Source organism: Colobus angolensis, unplaced genomic scaffold, assembly GCF_000951035.1.
Source record: "Colobus angolensis palliatus isolate OR3802 unplaced genomic scaffold, Cang.pa_1.0 Scaffold94, whole genome shotgun sequence".
NCBI lineage: Eukaryota > Metazoa > Chordata > Mammalia > Primates > Cercopithecidae > Colobus > Colobus angolensis.
This window is the reverse complement of record NW_012123376.1, coordinates 968,735-974,734: the sequence shown is the minus strand read 5'-3', so window position 1 is coordinate 974,734 and position 6,000 is coordinate 968,735.

Genomic DNA, 6,000 nt, shown 5'->3' with positions numbered 1-6,000 from the left:
GTGCAGACGGGTGGAGGGGGCCTGAGGGAGGATGGGGAGAGAGGAAGGGAGAAAGGAGGAACAATGCAAATATGTGTGCTGATAACCCAAGACCTTGATTTATCTTCATACAATTTAACTGGAGGACGGGAAGAGGTTATAGAAGCAAACATAACATGGAAAGAAAATGTAACTAGATTTTCTTTCTCTTCTCACTTTTTCCCTCCCTCCTTCCTTTACTCCATCTCTTTCTTTGTCTTTTTATTCCAAATATATTTAAACTTTTTATTTTAAAGTAATTTTACACTTACAAAAATGTAAAAATAATACTTGTAATGTTCCTATACCTCTCCCTTAATGTTAACATCTTATATAATTAAAGTATAGTTATCCAAACCAGGAAGTTAATGTCGATGCAATATCACTAAGTAGTCTACAGGCTGTATTTGAATTATGCCAATTGCCTCAGTAGTGTATTTATCGTGGTTCTAGGTTCAACCTAGTATCTTACGTTGCATTTAGGTGGCATGTCTCCTTAGCCTCCAATCTGGTGACTTTTGTGACTCTTATTATTTGTGTCTCATGAACCTTGCACTTCTGAAGACTACTGGCTAGTTATTTCATTTGATATAATTAGAATTGAAGTTACGCATTTTTGACAAGAATGTAACAGTAGTGATGTTGGGCCCTTCCCAGTGTGTCATATGCAAAGGTAAAAGGTTTTGGTGTGTCTTATTACTGGTGATATTAACTTTAATAATTTGGTTTAGGTGGCATCTGCCAGGTTTCTCCACTGTGAAGTTACAATTGTCTCCTTCAAATTAATAAGCACCTTGTGGGAAGATAATTTGAGACTCTACAAATATTCTGTTCATCATCATACATTTGCCATCTAATTTTAGCGTTCAAGGATGATTCTTACCTATAACAATGATTACTGTGGTATTTGACAAATGATAATTTTTCTATTTTCATTTTCCTGTTTTTGATTAATTGAAATACTCCTGTAAGGAAGACTTATCCTTTCTCTCCCATTTATTTATTTATATGGATTTTCTTTTATCTCCAACCAAACTCTCCCCTCGATTCAAATTATTACCTCCCCTAGGCCGTGTCACCTTTTCTTTCCTGGGCGCCTGTGTTAGTCTCTCCTCACACTGTCATGAAGAAATACCCAAGACTGGGTAATTTATAAAGAAAAGAGATTTAATTGACTTACAGTTCTGCATAGCTGGGGAGGCCTCAGGAGACTTGCAATCATGGTGGAAGGCACCTCTTCACAGGGCAGCAGGAGAGAGAATGAGTGAGTGTCAGCAGTGGAAATGACAGATGCTTACGAAACAATCAGATCTCATCAGAACTTACTATCATGAGAACAGAATGGGGGAAACTGCCCCCATGATTAAATTACCTCCCACCAGGGCTCTGCCACAACGCATGTGGATTATTGGAATTATAATTCAAGAAGAGATTTGGGTGGGGGAACAACAAAATCATATCAGGGCCCCAGAGTTGATCATGAACGTGAAGTTACTGGCCTCCCACACGTTAGTTTATTCTCCCACCTTCTTTTGTTTTGGGTAGTGTCTTCACTGATTGACCTGACCCATTACTTTGGGTTTCCAAGCTAATTTATTTAACCTGATGTTTAATGTTTATCTTTCATTAACTCTACTCATTCTGGTTTTCAGTACTTCATTCATGACTGTCCATAGCCCTTACATAAGACTGATTACCAGTAAATTCCTCCTACTTTTAAATTCTATTTAAGTCAACAAAGTCTCTTGAGTGGTGCTACTACTCTCAATGGTGGGCATTTTGTCTGCTAGCTTCTATTTCTTCTTCTTTTAGTAATAATTTCCATTAGGGGGTGACCTCTTGCTATTGTGTGTGGTCTTGGTTGGGTTATATGCAAAGGTCACGTGCCTTTCCCAGGCAGGAATGAGCATCACCATTCAACTGAGGCTGCCCACACTCTCTGTCCTGGTACTCTGAACTCTGAGTGGGTTGAGGCAGAGAGAGATCAACTACATAGAACAAAAGCAGTGGGGGCATGGGAAGCATATTCATGGCCTTGATAGAGCCCTAAAGATGCTGTTGCCTAATTCATGCTAACAAGCCATCTGACGCTTTTTTGGCTTGTTAATTTCAGAGCCTAATTCTCCATCCTCCCTTCTGAACTGGTGACTTTTCTGAAATTTTCCCAATCAATATATTTCGTGTACTTTAGCCAGAGTTATTTTTCTGAAGCTTGGGGAAAAATAACAACAACACACTGATATACTCTTGTAATAGAAGTAAAGGAAATATTACTGTTTTCTTGAAGCTAAAGAATTCAAGAAAGAATTGCCACACCTTCTGTTGATGAGAACTGGATTAGCAGCAAGTCAGAGGGAGGCTGACCTTCCTCACAGGCATTAGCTGGTTCCTGGGGGCCACAGGCATTTACACTGTTATATACAGCTGACTTAGAAAGATAATCAGTGTACATGCCTTAATTATACAAATATCCATGTGTTCCTCTCCTGGATTTGCTTCTATATGTTTGCATTCTAGTTTCCCTCATTCTGCTGCCCCATGCCTGCTGAGTGTGGCTTGTGTTTGCCCTTCCTATCCTTCAGAGTCTGGGCAAAGGCAGGTTTCAGCTGCCTTTCTCTCCCCAGTTACTCACCTGGGAATGCCACAGCACTTTCAACGTACCTCTGTACCTCAAGTTGTAACCCTAAACTCTCCACTGAGAGTGGAATAGAAAATACAAGCTGCTATCCTCATATTCTCTCCTGTCTTTACCTGGGAGAATGGATGAGAAAATTCTTAACAAATTTTGCCGTGACAGAAGAAAACTGTGGTCCCTTTGCTAAACTTGCCTCTGCCCCCCTGAGAAGGAGTCCCTAGGTTGCAAATTAGGTCTCCCTTCTCTCTTTGTATACCATGTCCCTTACTCTCAGGGCAAATGTACACTTCCTTATAACAAACTACTTCTTCTTGCTTGACAAGGGAGTGGTAGCGTCAGCTTGTGATAAAGACAGTGTGTAAAACATTTTAATATCTCAAGATTATGAGGTTCAAGAGTAAAAGACAGACTTGACACAAGCCTATGTGGTTGGCCCTATGCAAATCCCTGCAGTTTGCATAAACCACAAGCAAGGATGTTAAAATGCACGAAATAGTTTTGTGACTTAATATTGAAAAAACATGTTATGCTCACATCATTTCCGAAATATTTTCTGAAGGCCAAGAGAGCAAATCATGTCAAGACTGGGTCAAAGTAAAGAAATAATTACAGTAATATTCGTGTTCTCAAATGCCATAATGTTTTATTTTGGAAAACTCTGATAGCTGACCTCGAGGAAGGGACACAAAGGGGCCATGCTCCTTTGCATACATTTCCTTTTAGAAGTGAGATGCTTCCTCTCCCTCTCCAAAGGATGTGTCTGGTCAGTCATCTAGGCACTTCAGGAGTGGACATGGCCAGGACCGTTCAGAAGTAGGGCAGAGAAGATGGTGAGTATCTTACTAAATATCTTACTCAATGAATGTCTGACTTTGATTTGAAGACTTGTATCACCAATTTTCTCCTTAAACAGGAAGTGCTCTGGAGCCTGAAGGAGTCCTCTTCAAGTGATGCGGTCCTAAAAGACTCTCAAAAGTGACTGAAGTCCTGCTCTGTGTGCCATGGCAGATTGATGTGGAGAGAATCGCTCTCCAAATGGGATGGGAACTTCGTCCTTTGAGATGTTTTCCTCTCTACATCCCTGGGCTGAGTGCCTCCTCTTCCCCTGTGTTGTCCTGGAGGCTTGCTTCTCTGCTATTAGGCCCCTTCTTACTGTGTTATAATTGGTTGTTTATGCATTTTTCTTCCCTGCTAGGCTTAAATAGAGTCTGCGGCATTTTCAAGGTTCATCCTAAGTACCTAGCAAAGATTGGCCCCATACAAGATGAGTAAGCAATATTTTAATAACTCTTTCTGATCTCTGACCTTATGATTTCTTTGCTTTTTTGTACTATCTCTTATTGTTATTTTTCTTTTCCTGTGTACAGATTCTTAGAAAATCTGTGTCCATTGTAAAAATGTAAACTTTTAAGTTTCAGTTAGAATAGATAACTTTAAAAGAAATTAAAAACAGAACTCCTCCCATAATGTTTTTTTAGATTATGTAAAAAAAAAAAAAAAGAAAAATGACTGCTGTTGAATTAAAGTTCATATCCACTATGAGAAGTAAAATTCAATGCTTATTTCTAGAAATGTTACAGATTATTCATCTCATATGAATATGAAGGGCAAATCAGCACAGAAAAAAACTAACAACATGGGAAGAAACTTGCCCTGTCTGTGCTCTTTGGGTGCCCGTAGCAAATTTGCCCCTCCTTGCCCCAGAAATTTTCCATAGGGTATCACCACAGCACTTGGTGAAATGCAGGTTGCTAATTACACAAATGGAATGGGGAAATATCTTTTCTGCATATTCAGGAGAGATAAGACCAACATTCTTCATAATAGTAAACTTTCATTAGAAACTAAGAGTAAGTGAACAAAACAGAAATGAGCAAATTTACAGAGTGGCGCCTAGAAGATAACCTCTTTATGGTTAAACAATATTGGACCACTAGTGCCTACACTTCATTCCATAGGATTCTAGGGTTTCTCTCTCATACTCCCCAGGGACATATTCTATTATCGCACACATTTATGGGACATTAGAAGTGCTGCTATTTGACTCTAAGAATCAGTGGTAGCAAAAGGACTTTCAGAATGGTGGAGGAAGGACCTCTGAAAAACTACTCATTCGTAAAAACAATGAAGACACTGGCAAAAATAGTCAAATTTCAGAACTCTGGAAATTAACCAAAGGTTTGCAGCAATGTGAGAAGCATTAATGCCATACAAATGACTGAGTTTCATAAGGCCAGTGAACTTTATGATATTGTAATGTTCCCCATTCTCATTCCCCTCTCCAGAGATCTGCAGTGATCTTGAAAACTGTATTAGTCCATTTTCACACTGTTATAAAGATACTACCTGAGACTGGGTAATTTATAAACAAAGCAGGTTTAACTGTCTCACAGTTTCACATGGCTGGAGAAACTTACAGTCATGGCAGAAGGGGAAGCAGGCACCTTCTTCACACCTCAGCAGGAGAGAGAGAAGCCAAGGGGGAAGAGCACCTTATAAAACCATCAGATCTCGTGAGAACTCACTATTATGAAAACAACATGGGGAAAGCCACCCCCATGATCTAACCACCTCCCACCTCCCACCTCGACACCTGGGTATTACAATTCAAGATGAGATTTGGCTGGGGACACAAAGCCAAACCATGTCAAGAATCAACATCCTTGCAATGAATGTGTCTGCAAAACACAGAGGAACAGCATCAGAATACAGGTGGCAGAAACGTTTGCAGCTTCCCTGTCAAGCCACCCAAACTTCATTTCCAGATTATCTTTATTTGACCGGAGTCAGAATTAACTCATTCTGAACAGCTTTTTCCCTGGGAAAAAACAATTGAAAACAATCAATGGTGATTGTTTAATATCACAGCTATCTGAGGCAGGGATAACATTTGGGGCAAACAAGAGGCAGACTAAAAACAAACATACAAACAAAAGCAGGACATAAAATGCCCATGTAACCCTTGTTTTTTTCAAGTGTCGACTCTACACATAGTCTAAAATTTCTGGCTTTTAATTGGTTGCATCTTAGCCCAACACTACTTTAACTACGTTAGATACATGGCAAGTCACAGAAGCAGTTCTTTGTTATCTTTATAATTGTAAAAATTGTACTATTAATGAAAACTTAAATTCATACAACTTGATACAAGTTTGTTGTATTCATGTGTGTATGATGTATTTATAATCAAACATCACAGATAACTGCGAGCTCTGTATTTTGCATAACAAAATATTAAAATTCCCAAATTAACCTGAGACTGATAGCAGCTGTGATTCAGTACTTGCTGTTTTCTAGTTGCTTGTACATACCTATACTGTGCACATACTCCCAGAAAAAGGTGGAAG